Source organism: Zalophus californianus, chromosome 9 (assembly GCF_009762305.2).
Source record: "Zalophus californianus isolate mZalCal1 chromosome 9, mZalCal1.pri.v2, whole genome shotgun sequence".
NCBI classification, from domain to species: Eukaryota; Metazoa; Chordata; class Mammalia; order Carnivora; family Otariidae; genus Zalophus; species Zalophus californianus.
In genome coordinates, this window is record NC_045603.1 from 11045483 (window position 1) to 11060783 (window position 15301).

Consider the following 15301-nt stretch of genomic DNA (forward strand, 5'->3'; position numbering starts at 1 on the left):
CCCCTCTTGGGATGGCTGGGTCCACTCCACACAGGTGCTTACCTCACAAATTCTGTGTCCCTCAGAGGGCTGTCTGAGCTGGGCCCCCTCTGCCCGAATACACATGGGGCCATTTCTTCCCTGGGTTCTCAGCCGCGTCCCCAGGGTCCGGCCTGGGAGAGAGGGATGGCCCCTTGGAGTCTCAGATGCCCCACACCTGCTGGGGATCTTCTGTGTGCAGCTCCCAGGCTCAGCTGGGGAGGAGGGGCCAGGATCCACTTCATCCAGGAACCCCAAGACTGATGCATCCCTTCTTGCCCTCTGCCCGCCTCCCCCCAGGGCTATGCTGGGTCCTGGGCGGCGGGCGGGGGGTGGGGGCACTGCGTGTCTTGTCAGTGCATCCTCTCCCAAAGCTCTCGCCGGGCACACAGGCTCTCTCCTTCCTGTTTTAAAACGTAGAGAAAGAATCCTTTCCTCCTTCTGCTTTTCGCTACACATCCCTTCTGTATCAGTTAGGATGCTTTTGGGTGCGAGGAATGCTTATTGAACGGAAAGCATCAGAAAGGAAAAATAGGGGCGCCTGGGTGGCTCAGTTGGTTAAGCGTCTGCCTTCGGCTCAGGTCATGGTCTCCAGGTTCTGGGATCGAGCCCCGCATTGGGCTCCCTGCTCAGCGGGAAGTCTGCTTCTCCCCCTCTCTCTCTCCCACTGCCCCTCCTCCCTGCTCGTTCTCTCTCTCTCTCTCTCTAAAATAAATAAGTAAAATTTAAAAAAAAAAAAGAAAGGAAAAATAACCTTAAATCCCAAGATAGGGCAGCTCCAGGGCTGGTTAACCCAGCAGCTCAGCAGCATCACCAAGGACCGTGGTTTGTCCCATATTTCTGGCTTCCCTCGGGGCCACAGGATGGTGGCCACGAGATGGGGGTCCCAGGTAGCTGTCACCCCAGGGCAGGTGAAAGAGGAATCAGTCTTTCCTCCCGCAGCCTCTCCCTACTTCTCATTGGCCTGAGCGGGTCACGTGACCACACCGACAGACAGACAGACAGACAGACACACACACACACACACACACACACACACACACACGGCCCAAGAGCAAGATTGTGGGAAGCAAGATTTACCTTTGAACCTTGAGGGTATGGGCTGAACCCCCAAGCAGGATCGGGGTAGGGGGGCCATGGGGGGAGAAGGGGTCAAAAGTATGGCCGGCTCATTTTCCCCAAAGCTCTCTGGCCACGTTACCAGATGTGGGCATCTGACTGAGCCAAGATGTCTTGGTCCTAGGGAGCCTTCCCAGTCTTGGGGGGCCCCCTTGGCCCTGAGCGTCCCCTGGTTACAGCCTTGCCCATTGATTGGCCTCTGAGCTGGAGGGGCACCGCCGTCACCCCGGCCCGGAACCCTCCCCAGCCCTTCCAGGCAGAGTCGAGCTTCCTTGAGTGCATCAGAGTCTGCTGGGGACACTGCCCGGGCCCAAATGGAACCCAGAAATGAGGGCGCTCACCCGACCACTCTGTGCCTCAGTTTCCTCACCTAGAAAATGGGGAGGTTGATAACGGCATCCACCCCAGAGCGCTGTGGGAGGAGGGGATTTGGGACCTAGCCAGTGGGCAGCGCCTGAAGGAGTCCAACCCAAGCCTTTCTGACAGGTGTCCAGGGCCTGAGCTATTATTTAGCAGCGGATGGCTGCAAGGTGCGATGCATCCTCAAGTTCTTTTGGTCAGTTTCGTGACAGGGCAGGACTCCTTGCAGGAGGCTTGGAGGAGCTCATGGCCTCGAACCTCGACGGGCACAGCCAGTGGGGTGCTGGCACCTGCTGGCACCTGCTGGCGATGGCCAACTCCGTGTCTCTTCCCAGCTCTGAGGTCAGGGACATTGCCGTGTTGGTGGCAGTACTTTGGCCACCGAAACTGGCAAATGTTACAATTTTAATTTTTACAAAACAAAGCCTTCATTAAAAATGCAGCTGCCTTGGGACGCCTGGGTGGCTCATTTGTTTGGGAGTCAGACTTTTGGTTTCGGCTCAGGTCGTGATCTCAGGGTCCTGGGATCAAGCCCCGTGTTGGGCTCCGTGCTCAGCTGGGGGGAGGGTGGGGTCTGCATGGGATTCTCTCTCTCTCTCTCTCTCACTCAAATAAATAAACAAATAAAATCTTAAAAAACACACACACACACAAAAAACAACGGAGCTGCCTTGTGGTGAAAGATATTCCCCACGGCATTGACCTCCCTCACACCTACCCTTCGAATAAGACTGGAGTCCTGGGTCCCTCACACGTGAAGGGTATGGGCACGCTTGAGTGGGGTGGGGCCACAGGAAAGAGGCTCTCCAGGTGTTTGCTCCCCAGGCTCAGTGACCTCCTCTACATGGGACCCCTTACCACCCCACCAGCCCCTACCTCACCCCTGGCCCAAGCTGTCTATTTCACCCTGCCCCCTGGTGGCCAGGGTGTTTGAGGGCTCCAAGGGAGGCCCCAATCCCAGTAGGACCAGACTGAGTCCTGCTCCTGGGATCAGGGAAGCAGAGCCACAGCCAGAGCTGACGGAGCTGGGCACATTCAGGAAGGGCTCCAGTCAGGGAACCGAACCATGGTAGGTGCCAAAGTCCTGGGGCCCTGGTTTTTCCCTCCCTGAGCTTTGGTAGGGGCTCAAGCTCCCATCTTCAACACCGCTTTTTTTTTTTTTCCAACTTTTTAAAACGAACAAAAATTGAATTATCTTGCTCACAACCCGAAGGACCTCAACTCTTGTACCCCAGGCCCCCAGAAATGGAAACCATTACCTGAGAGGGAGCACTGAAGGGACAATAGGTGATTGCAATTCTGCTACCATTAACCAAGCATCTCCAGGGGGTTCTAGGGATCCAGAGGTCAGATCCCCTTGAGGGCTCCCAGTGCAGGGAAGGACGAGACCTTCAGAAAAACAAGGGAAATACGTTCACTGGGGGCTATCAAAGAAATCTGTATAAGGTGCAAGCCTTGAATAAGAGTGGGTAGCTCAAAGGAGAGAGCAACCAACTCTGTTCATACGTGTTTGGGTCTTGAAGGATGAGTAGGAGTTTGCTAGGAGGAAGGCAAAGAAGAAGGTTGCAGGTAGTGTTCCATTCTGTACGATCCAACCCATAAATCCCATAAATACTTTCCGCGAGCAAGTCAAGCCACCTCGTCTTGTGTGGAACTTACAGGCTGGTACGGGCAAGGGCTCGGGCTGGGGGTCATGGAGCACATTTCAGGGAGTCTAGCAATTGTGCACAGTCAAAAGACAGTCCATACTTTTCATCCCTCCTCCAGTTCTGCCCGGCCTCCCCCCTGCTTTGCTTTTTTCCGGATTTTCACATCACCTTCTCAGGAGGTCTATTCCAACCACCTTCTTTAAAATGGCGCTTCTGGTCCCCTCCTGCCCCTGCTCTTTCTTTTCTTGTAACGTTTGTCTTCTTCTACTTCCTGTGGCATTTACTTGGTCGTTTTCTTTATTGTTTGTGTCTCCCCCACCCCTGCTGCTGGACGGTGAGTTCTCTAAGAGCAGGACTCTTTTGTTTTCTTCACTGTTGTGTTCCAAGCCCCTAGAATTGAGCTTGGCACATAGCAGGCACTCAATAAATATTTGTTTCCTGGATGAATACGAGTTCTAGGACTTGGGGAGGTCAAGGGTGGCTGGGGAGAGGCTCTCCCTGTTTGCCCCAGCCAAGCACAGCTCTGGTTTTTGTCTTCTGCCTGTGTCTTGTTTTGAACTGGGCACACTCTATGTCTCTTATACTCGTTATGACCATTTTCTCTAAAGACAAAATTGCCTATGTAGACTGAATAATTCTTTTTTTCTGTCTTGTTAATTTATTTAGGTAAAGCCTTAAAAGGTTTAGAATGAAATCTCATGAGCTTCCTCTTATCACTCGATACTGGGATTGTCCTGAAATTTCAAGCCAGTGGTCCCTTAGTTATAACTCTTTGTGTCTCGTCCTGCCCCCGTACTGGGAGAAGGTGCTTTGAATTATGCAGATGGCAAGTCCCGTAGTGCAGGGGCATGGGGCTGCCAGCAGGGACCCAGTAAATCCCTGCTGAGTTAAAGAAAGTATGAAGAGACACCTCCTCAGTCTGATACCAAGACTTCCCCTTCATCCAGCCACGGGAACTTGAGGAGCCACGGTCGGGATTTTATTGGGAGTGCAGCAGCAAACCTTTGGAGGGTTTTAAGCAGGGAGGGACGTGACATTATCTGATTTTTGTCTTACGCGGCCACTGGCTGGGGCTGAGGGAATGGCAGGGGTACTTGGTAGGGAAGGCTGAGGATGTGAGTCTGGGCCGCAGAGGCCGGACTGTGAGTCCTTGGCCCTCAGGGGCGGTCAGGGCCAGAGGTGGGGGAGGATGCCATCACCAGGGCTAAGGGAAAGCGATGCAGGAGGAGTGGAGGGCTGTCTCAGGGACCCTAACAGTCAGGGCCTAGAGAGGGAGGTGAATCTGTTTCTGATCGGTCCTGAGTAAAGGAAGACGAGGAGCCCCTTGGGTTAAGTTCCCTGCTCTGCCTGCGGATTGAGTGGGATGAAGGGATCTGGGAGGCTGCAGGCCAGAGTTCAAGCCTCACTCTGCTGTGTGACCTAAGATTGACAGCTGCCCTCTCTGAACTCAGACTCATCATCAGTACAGGGAGGGGATGGACCCAAGAGCCTCCAGTTCCGTTGTTGGTCGTTGATCTCGGCTTTCTCCTTCTTTGGGCACCCCTCATGCTGTCTTCCTGGAATCTAGGGGCCCTGCCTGCTTCCCCATCCCATCTTGCATGGGGGGAGGGGGTCCCTGGAACTCCCGGGAAGGAAGCAGGGACTGATGTGGGCCACTCCTGGCATTTACCTTCTCTTCCTCGGGCTGCACTAACCCCGTGTAGAGGCTGGAGAGAAGCAAGCATCGCCCTCTGGTGGCAACTTCTGGGATCACAGACCCTGCGCCCTACTGAGCAATTCCTGAGTGCCTTTTCGTGTGCAATGTTCTGAGCCAGGCATGAAGGAACGGCAGTGAGGTTAAAGGGGGAAGGAATTCTCTATGTGGTGCTCTAAAATGGAGCCAACTTGTGCTACACGTGAGCTTCTTAGCCCTCCTGGGTCCTGGGGGTCCTCATCCTGGGAATCATGGTAGAGGGGGTGCTACGGTTGCACCAGGGACTAAACAGCACGATGCATGGACAGTGTGCAGCCTCGATCCCGGCCCAGGCTGCACTTACAACACAGGTGGGCTCAGTGCCTTCAAAGGAGACGCCGTCCGTCCAGGGGGCGCACTGCTGGGTGTGGACACATCAGCTTTGGGGATTCTCCAGGCAAGGTGGAGCTCAGGCGCAGAGGGTCCCCTTCCTAGTTCCGGCCCTGCAGTGCTCCAGGTAGGGAGATGGGCTGTACGGGTCCCCTGCAGATATACTGTGGAGTGACAGTGGCATTTCCGAGGAGCCAGGACTTCAAGACCATAAGGCTGGGGCCGGGGATGGGGGGTGTCCAGTGCAGTGGAGACCTTGGGCCTGTGAGGCATCTCTCGCTCCCCAGTTAGCAGCGGGGCTGGCTGGCTCTGCCTGGCTCAGGTTTGCGTGAAGGAGGCCGGCCTGTGCACAGGTGTGCTGGCTGGAACCGCGCCCCCCACCACCACCTCCCGTGCACACCAGAGCCGGACTGGGCTTGCTCCTCTGGGAAGGAGGGATCTCTTCGTCACAGGAGGAATTCAAGGGAGGCTGGGCACTCCCGGTGAAATGCTGTGTGTGGGGAGGGGAGTTGGGCCCTGGATGAGACTTGGACTTGGGAATATGTGTAAAGCTCCAGGTGTTGGCTTTGGCTGCACAGGCCTCTTTATGCTGTGCTCATCCCCACCTCCGCCTCGTTGCTCAGCTCTGTTAGCCGTTTTTCCTCCTTCGGGGCCTGGCTCAAAGCTGCCTCCTCCACGAGGCTTGCCCTGAAGAAGCAGTCGCCCAGGGAGTGTCCGAACACCTCCTGCAAACTCTGGTTACCGTTACCGCATTCACACATGTGCCCGCTTCCTGGCTCCCTAACGAGGCCCTGGGCTCCTTGAGGCCAGGCTGCCCTGAGCCCCTGTGGCCGCCGCCGTAAGTCCCAGCCCAGAGCTGGGCTGATACAGGTGCGGGACGAAGGCTCCATGCTGACTGCACGGGGTTCTTACCTTGTATGCCTGGGAAAAGCCCGGTTCCGACTCTCCCTGGAGAGCTCAGGGTCAGGGAAATGGTGGAGGGCCAGACTGGGTGCTGGAGAGCCAGGGTAGCCCAGAGAGGATGGGCACAGAACCATTGGCAGAGCCTTGCATTTCCAGGTCTCTCTCCTGCCAAAGGCAGTGGCAGCCTAGCGGTTAGGTTAGGAGCATGTCCTTGGAGCCCGACAGCCTGCGTTCAAGTCCCAGCTCTGGCACTTACCACCCGTATGGCCTTGGGCAAGATATTTAAGCTTCTGTGCCTTGGTTTTCTCTTCCATGAAATAGGTTCCCAAAGAGTACCTACCTGAAAGAGTTGTTGTCAAGATTGAATGATTAACAGGATGCCTCTCAAACTTCCAGGTGTACGCAAATCGCTTGGGGATCTAACTAAAAAGCAGATTCTGACTCAGCAGGTCTGGGGTGGGGCCTGGGACCCTGCATTTCCAACAAGCTCCTGGGGGTGCCAAACCACACTTGGTGTATTCAGGAATTAATGTCTAAAGCGCTAAGAACAGGGCCTGGCCCACGGTAAGGGCTGGGAGAAATGTTGCAGGCACAGTTACCTGGCCCCGCTCAGGGAAGCATATGGCTTCTAGATGGTTCTGCCCTCTTCATCCTGGATGCTGCTCTGTTCTCTGGAAACTTAGTGATGCTGTAGCTTCTGAAATCTTTGAGTGGGCTCTTCTGAACCCCCTCAGGGGTCTGTGCTCTGGGCCCTGTGGAGGGACAGATGTTGGGGGGGAGGGGGAGCAGGCAGAGGAGGGTCTGAGGAGAGAACAGAGAAGAGAAACAGGAAAAGGGGCTGGTGGCGAGCAGCGGCTCTCTTGGCCCGCTCACCGGGGTGTCCGGGCTTTCTCTGGTGCGAACTTCACAGCCTAAACCACACACCTTGCCGCTTCCCCCCGCCCGGCCACACCTCTGCCACCTCCACTCCTTCTACCCCGGCTTTCGGCGGGAAAGGCACAGGGGACCTCAGCCAGGTTGCCAGCAGCACTTCTGGGCTGGAACCCCAGGCCTGAAGCCATTGGCTGCATCCTCCTGATGGCAGGGCCCCAGGGCTCTTTCCTCACCCTGACCCTAACCCCCTCCTCGCCCTGTGGGCCTCTGGCCACCAGGCCTACTTTGATCCCTGAGCCCTGGCTTGGGGAGGGTTGAAGCTGGGGTTCTCAGTACTTCTGGATTGGTGGAGGAGGCTGGGGGTGGGCGACTGCAGGGGCTGGGGGCGGAGGGTGTAGAGGGAGCGTCCCGGGGGGAGGCCGGATGGCCAAGTATGGGAAGGAGCCGCCTCTCCCGGCACACCCTCGTTCATGGTCTCTGTCTTCCATCTCCCAGGCAGTGTCGGGGGGTCCCTCTCGACGACCCGTGAATAGTGCTCAGGGAACACAAACCATTCATCAGTTAGGAGTGAGCCCGGGCCCCCCAGCTGGTGCAGCTAGCTGCCTCAGGGCCAGGCCCCGAGGAACTGAGCCAGTCACAGCCCTCCCCAGGCCTCGCCCTGAGAAAGAGCGGCGTGGCCTGGGGCCCTTTACCCTCTGCTGCTTTCAGGTTGGCTCATGAGCCCCTGGAGCCCCATGAGATCAAGGTCACTGGGTCAAGCCTCACACAGGGGATGGAGGTGAGCTTCCCTCCTTTCCACTCAGGCAGCCCTGATCCTGCCTGGTTCTCTCCTAGATGGCGGGGGGCGGTGGGGGGGGTCCCTCTGGTTGGGCATGCAAAGCACCCTTGAGCCTGCAGCCACTCCTGAGAGCTGCAGAGAGCCCCACTTCCCCTGAAGGAGGCAAGGTGCCCAGGTCAGAGTCCTCCAGTTAGAGAACGCAGCTTTCAGGATCATCGGACCTGATCCCATCCCTGTGGGGCTGTTGGCTCTTGTGGCTCTTGCCGGCTCAGCGTCCGTCTGGCCCCCCGTTCCTGGGAGCAGCGCCTCACTTCTCTTTGGAAATCTACCTTCCTACATTAGATGAGGTCCTGGTCAAGCTGTCAGTCAAAGTACCCCATCATCTCCAGCCATGGGGTGGGTGTTTGACCCCATTTAGCCAACAAGACTCCTGGAATTCTAGCAGAAGGAACCTGGGAAAAAGCTGGAGGTTGGTACCCTGAAGGGGTCTTCGAAGCTCCACTCTTGCAGCTGCTCTGGAGTCTGCTCCCCCCGAGGTCTGGGTCTTCTGTTGTTTCCAGAACGTGTACACCGCTCTAGATTCTTCTGGCTAGTTCTGTTTGGCTCAAGTCAGCCACAGCTTGTTCCTGTGGCCTGTAGCCCTAGAACAGTGATTACCGCAGGGAGGGACATGTGACTCGTGAGTTGGTGGCACTTGCTGGGACTCGAACTCAGGTGTCTAGATTCCCAGCCAGCACTCATGTCCCCTGAGAGGAGCCTCTGGCCGAGGGGAACGGCAGGACCTAAATGAAGTGGAACTGAAGAGAAGAAATGAATATTCTTGTCTGTGGAGTTGGGCGGGGGAGGTTGGTGGCTTGACCACTGAGCAAAGTGTGAGGAGGCGCATGGAAACCAGACAGGTGGGCTCCCTGCGGGGAGGGGTGAGCTGGCAAGGCTTCCCGTGTCACAGACACATACCTTGGCCCTGCCCAGCACCCGTGGCAGGCGGTAGGAACTCTGCTCTGGGCTGGGGATGAGGGGTGCAGGGCCTCCTGGGGAACAAGCATTTGGTAACCGGAGCATGTGCTGACCTGGTTCAGACAAGCCGGGGTGGGTTTGTGACTCCGTGTGGTGGGAGTACCCACAATGGGGCCATGTCTAACTCACTGTGAAAGCGAAACCAGCCACCCACCAAATACAGGGGCCCCTGCTGGTTCTGAAAGCTCTGCAGCCTGTCTCTTTATTAACCAGCACCCAAAGTGGAAACCAGTCAGTGGGACAGATTCAAGGTCAGCCAGCCGACGGGGGTGTGCATGGGCCTCACTAGAACTTGAAAGTCAGCCGTTCAACCATGAAGCCAGCCAGGAAGACATGCCGCTGTAAAGCCCCTTTGCAGGGTCACCTACCCCTTGACTTCACTAGGCCGCAGGAAGTTTTTGTCTTAGGCCCTCCTGTGTTGTCCCCTTGAGACCCAGGGCTGACACCTGGCTGCAGGGCCTGCGTCACACCTTGGGCCCCCAGCCAACGCCGCAGGAGAGAGAACTGTGGGGCAGGCATACTTCTCTCGTCCTCTCACCGGATTCTCACCTCGCTGTCCCGCAAGCCGGTCAGCCATTGCCAAAGGGGGTGGTGGGGGTAGGGTGGCAATTAAGGACAACTTCAAATCTTAAATCGGTGTGCTAAGCGACTGTCCCTCCACATGCGGCAAAAGCACCTGTTGCAAGCCACAGAAACCTGGCCTAACCTTGTTTCATTAGAAAAGGGATTTATTTAGGATATTCTGAAGCTCGGGAATCTCTGGCAGGACCGGCAACTCAGGCTTGGAGGGGTGTCGCATGTGGGATAGGCCCTGTGGATCGCCCCCTTTCTGGCCTCCTGGAGTCCTTGGCCCCCTTACTGGCCTCGCGGGCTCCAGGCTCCCAAACTGAGGTCTCCAGTGGAGACTTCCCATTGGAGGAGCCTGGTCACCTGCCCACCCCCTGTTGCAAAGGAGGCTTGGAAAGTAATGCTTTGGCTGGTTGCTTGGGACACAGGGCTCCTGGAGAAGCAAACACCTCCAACACAGGAAAGGTTTGCAGAGCTGCTCTGTGACCACGATGGAAGATAAATATCCGGCCAGCAGCCGAGATGAAACGCCCCCGACAGAGGGTCCTGCATCAGCCCTGGGCCCCAGCCTCCCCGCCCCCAAATGCCCCTTCCTGTGTTGTTTTCTGAGGCAGACCTGGGCGGGGGGCGGGGGCGCGGAATATGTGCTGTGTATTTGTGAGCATTGATGGCCAATATGTGAAATGGGATGATTTCACAAGTTTTTAAACCCCAGTGTTGAGCATCTCTTGAAAAGGGGCGTTTTCGGGCAGGAGGGAGCCAACATGCCCACCTGCCTTCTTCGGCACGGACGGACGGAGTCTGGGGATGCTGCCCTGGTCTCCCCACCGGCCTCAGGCCTGCGCTCCCGCCTGGCCCCCTTGGGCATATCAGCTGTGGACTCCTGCCCAAACCCACCGTGAGGGAGATGCCCCCCTCGCATGACCGTCCTCGAGGTTGGGAGGCCAAGATGGTGGGGTGTGTTTCGGTCCATTGCTGATCGTCTAGAGCCACCATGTGGGCCATGATGTCCTGGCAATGGGATTGGGGGGGCCCCTGGAGTGTCCCTACAAAGCCCATATACCTAGAAATGCTGCCCGGGGATCCTTGTTTTCAATTTGATGGCGTGCTTGTGTGGGTACGCAGGTGGGGAAGGGTCAGGGTTAGGGCGCCCTGGGAAGAATGAGGGGGCCCGCAGCAGCACCACGCTCCCCTGAGCACCGCCCGCAGGGAACCTTATCCATGAATCCTTCTCACTGGCCCAGCACCTCTAGAGGCTTTGCGCCTGCCCAGAACATCCCTTCCTCAAGCTCAGTTCGGTCCCCTTCTTCCCAGAAGGAGACCCGCAGGTTTTCTGTATCCTCCCTGTGTCCTGTTTCGGGATCTGCCAACGGAGAGTTGCCCCTTTTCTCTCAGTGCCGCCTCATTGAGATTCTTGAGGTGGCAATGCGACTGACATGCCAGGATGCCAAGGGTCAGGGGCCAGGGGAAGGTTTTACAGTCTCTCTATGTGAGACAGGGCCAGGGCTGGCCCACCTGGCACCTGCCCCCCGCCGGAAGCTGCCATCCTTACTTCCCGGGGGTCCCCCGTTGTCTGGGGGCCCTGGGGTCCTGTTGCCGGAGCCCGGCTTGACTGGGGGCGTCATTCCAGAGCTGGGGCCGATTTTGGACCCCACCTGACTGCTTTCCTCCAAGCAGACACCGTAGGCAGTGGGGACAGCCAGGCACAGCCTCCGTAGAGAGGGGCCTTTACATTTTTTTCCGATTCCTTAATAAAAACACCAAGAAAAAAAAAAAAAAGCAAGCAAGCATAACTTCTAGATTGAGAGGAACTTCTCACGGACACATTGCAAACATCACACATTCTCTTTCCTTGGTGCAACACCTAGATTGTCTTCTGAGAAAGATCACAGATCTTGGTGAAACCTGCTGAAGAAAAAGCGAAAGGATTCTTTTCTACCTGTTTCCCACGGGAAAGGGGGAGACCATTGCAGGTGCTGGTAGAGGGTCTCGCGCTCTTCTAAATGTCCCCATTACGGGACTGTGGCCTGGCAGTCGAGAGACCAGGGTTAGGAGTCGGGATGACTGTGGACAGCATGCTTCTCTCCCCATGCTCCTTTGGCACAGGGAGGTGGTCCCACAGGCCTGGAGGCTCGAGGACATTCTCAGGTTCCTCGGAAAGGGTGAGAAATGATCAGGGGTCGTAGGAGGACTGGTATTTGGGGAGCCCTCAGAGGAGCTTTGTCTCCCACAAAGGGCCCCCTAGTTTTTATTTTGTATTTGGTTCTAAATTTTTATTTTCTTCAGTAGGTATTATGTTCCGAGGAAACAAAGTTCATATTGCACCAAAGATTATTTTTTTAAAAGATTTTATTTATTTATTTGACAGAGAGAGACACAGCGAGAGAGGGAACACAGCAGGGGGAGCGGGAGAGGGAGAAGCAGGCTCCCTGCTGAGCGGGGAGCCCGATGCGGGACTCCATCCCAGGACCCTGGGATCATGACCTAGGCCGAAGGCAGACGCTTAACGACTGAGCCACCAAAGATTATTGAGGAAAGTCCTCCCTTTCCTCACCCTCCCTCGTCTCCCAGCTCCCCTCCCTGAAAGAAACTACTGCTACCAGTCTCTAGAAACTCCTTCCAGAACAACTTAGTGCACGTACACGCTAGTTCACAGACATGCTCACACACGTACGTTCGCACGCACACGCACACTTAGCCTGATGCAGGCACGCACACACCACATTTTCACAAATACACACACTCACATACCCACACCCTCCCCCCCACAGGTGCACCTTCGCACCCAGCACACACTCACGACATGTGTGCTCACACCTACTCACCATCACACCCTCACATGCACCCTTACAAATGTACACATGCACATCCGGGCAACACACTCACACAGACAAGTTCGCCCTCATGTACATCCACACCGCCACACACTTGCACACCCTTTCTCACATTCACACACTCACACACTCGCGTTTGCCCCTTCTACACAGGTCATGGCCAACACACATTATGTTCTGAACTTGGCTTTGGGTCACTCCACCATGCACCTTGGGGACTGTTCCCGGTCAGGAACAGAAAGCTGTCTTCGGCTCCATCGCATTCCGCTGTGCGGATAGTCCTTAACTCACTCACCAGTCGTCCTCTGTTGATGCACATTCTGGCTGCTTCCAGGCTTGGCGCACACATTTCCTATGTGTGCACGCCTCTCTCTGCAGGATGAGCTTGAGACATGCCACGACTGGGTCATGGGCCGGAGCTGTTGATGGAGGTCGTCAAAACCTACCCCCCAGAGGGGTCCCCTTGGAGCACCCACCGATGAAGTGACCCAACCTTTAAAACCATGCTGACGGCAAACGTCAAATACATTACTCCCTGTGTCCTTCTAAATTTGTATCTTCTGGAATCGTCATTGTATTAGATTTGGAAACTCTGAGTCTTCCTTTTCCTCCCTTCCCTGAATCTTGACACATGCTGTATGCCAAGTGACTTCTAGACTCTGGAACTGTCTGCATGAGTCACACATAGTTCCTGCTGCCCGCCGTGACACAAGACGCAGTTGCCCATGTGTGCATAGAAGCCGCCCTGGCTGGGTGGGCTGAGTTAGTGGGGCATGAGTAGGGTGGGAATGGGTGACTGATGTTCTCCCAGCCTTGGCACTGAACGTCCCATGTCCTGAAACCCTTTTGGGCCCAGGCAGAGCGGGACAGCTAGCTCCCCTCAGGCAGTCCTGGCGAGGAAGAGGGGAGGCAGGCTTGCTTTTTGTTTGAAGATTTTATCTATTTATTTGAGAGAGAGAGAGAGCACACAAGCAGTGGGGAGCGGCAGAGGGAGAGGCAGAGGGAGAAGCAGGCTTCCCACGGAGCAGGGAGCCCCATGAGGGACTCGATCCCAGGACGTCGGGATCAGGACCTGAGACGAAGGCAGATGCTTCATCCACGGAGCCACCCAGGCGCCGCAGGAAATGACTTTCTATGTGAAAGGCACAGTTGGCACGAGACGTGAGGGGGCTTCCGCATGGGGGATAAGGAGGAGGAAGCCGGAAGACCCCATATGTGCTTGCCCCAGGGCACCTACGAAAGTGGGGTCCCCCCTCGGGAGCCGGGAGCTGCTGGGGCTGTGCCCTGAAAGCTGAGGGTGCAGGGTGGCTGGTGTGGGCAGTGGGCACTGTGAGACCCAGTGGGGAGCGACGGTGGAGGTGCGGAGGGCACGGGAGAGGCGGTTCTAGGGACCAGCCTTTGATGCACCTGGCTGTTTGGCGGCTGGCAGAGGAGGAGGCTAGGTCTGACCCCCAGAAGTCCTGAGATAAAGGTCTGGGCAGGCCTCAGTGGGCTCTGTCAGGCCCCTGCCATTAGACAAGCTTCTGGATTCCTCTTCAGGATCCCTCAGAGACTTGGATATCCTCTCTCAGACACACCCCGGGTCGAATCCTGGCTCTGCCACGTTCTGTCAGATGACCGCCGAGCCTCAGTTTCCTTGCCTGAGGATGGGAAGGAAGGGGCTGGCTCGGCAGAGAGCAGGAGGAGCTGTGCGTACAGCCCCGAGGCGCGGGGAGTTGCCAAACAGCAGCATGCCTGAGCCCCAGGAGGAGGCCAGACATGGCGGCCGGGCTGCTCCTATGGGGCTTTGAGGCTAAGACGAAGAGTCCGGATTTGATTCTGAAAGCGCTGGGAACCACTGGAGAGTTTAAAAGGGGTGCTGCAGAGGAATGACCTGATTTGGCTTTGGGAAAGATTGTTCTGGCTGCTGAGTGGAGAACAGACTGGGGGGGCAGATCAGGAGTGGAAACGGGGGGCCTGGAAGGGGGGGCTTCTGTGCACCTGGCTCAGAGGCAGGTGATGGCCGCTGGGACCAGTGTGGGGGCTGGACAGAGCATCCTGCTCCCCGCCCACTCTGCACACGCCCGGGGGGCCCAAGCCCGGCCTGCCCGCTTAGCCCTCACCTGGCTTTACCACCCAGCTCGGCACCAGTGGCACCTCTGTGTGCCAGTCGGGGTGAAGCCCACCGACTGCTGAAGCCAAACCTCCGAACCTCCCGGGCCCTTCCCTTCTCGCTCCTGTTACAGTGCAGTGTGGTTTGGCTGGGGAGTGGGGAGTGGCGCCTTCAGGTGCCTGCTAGGGCTTCACATCCTCTAGTGGATTCTTGCAGGGGAGGGGCAAGGAGCGGGGGAGACAGAGAGGGAGGGGGAGGAGGAGTGCGGAAGGAGACAGACCCAGGTAGAGGGGGAACACGGCCCGGGTTGTAGGCCCGGAAGGAGGCCGAAATCACTCCACCACACCCCACTGGCCCCTCGGCCCCACGGCTCCCCTGGACTACGAGGGGGGCTGACCTGTGGAGTCCAGCAGATGCCCAGGAGGACAGAACACAACGGGCGAGAGGGACCTGTTCCCACTTTCTCTCCCTACCACGATGTGCCCCCTCCTGCGTGTTCCTACAGCCATTAGATTTTAGGTGGAGGATGAGGGCCGGCCCCACCATCGCCACCCCTGCCTCCCCACCTCGGGGGTCCTGGCCTGAGCCCCTACGCAAAAGCTCGACCCTCTGGGCCTGGGTGAGGGCGCTTAGGCTCCCTCCCACCTTGCTGTTGGGACATCTGGGACGCTCAATAAATGCTTGCTGAATGAACGAAAGAAAGGACTAAGCAAGGAAGGGCGGAGGCGGGCACGGTTTCGGGCCGGCCAAGCAGGCAGGCGAAAGCCACCCCCACGGGCAAAGCTGCGGGCAGTGGCTACTTACGGCAAGCTGGGCCTGTGATTTTTGGCTTCGCCCGGGGATGTATTTTTTCTTGATGTGTTTCTAAAAGTTTCAACTGAATGCATTGATTTGGGGGCAGGAAATATGTTCGGGTGGTACACATGGGTCTACAGTGAAAAACATCCTTCCTACCTCCCCCTTCCTGACCTGGCTTTCCTTCCTGGGAGAAATAGCGCTCCCGGTTTCTTGAGAAGCTTCCAGAAATCT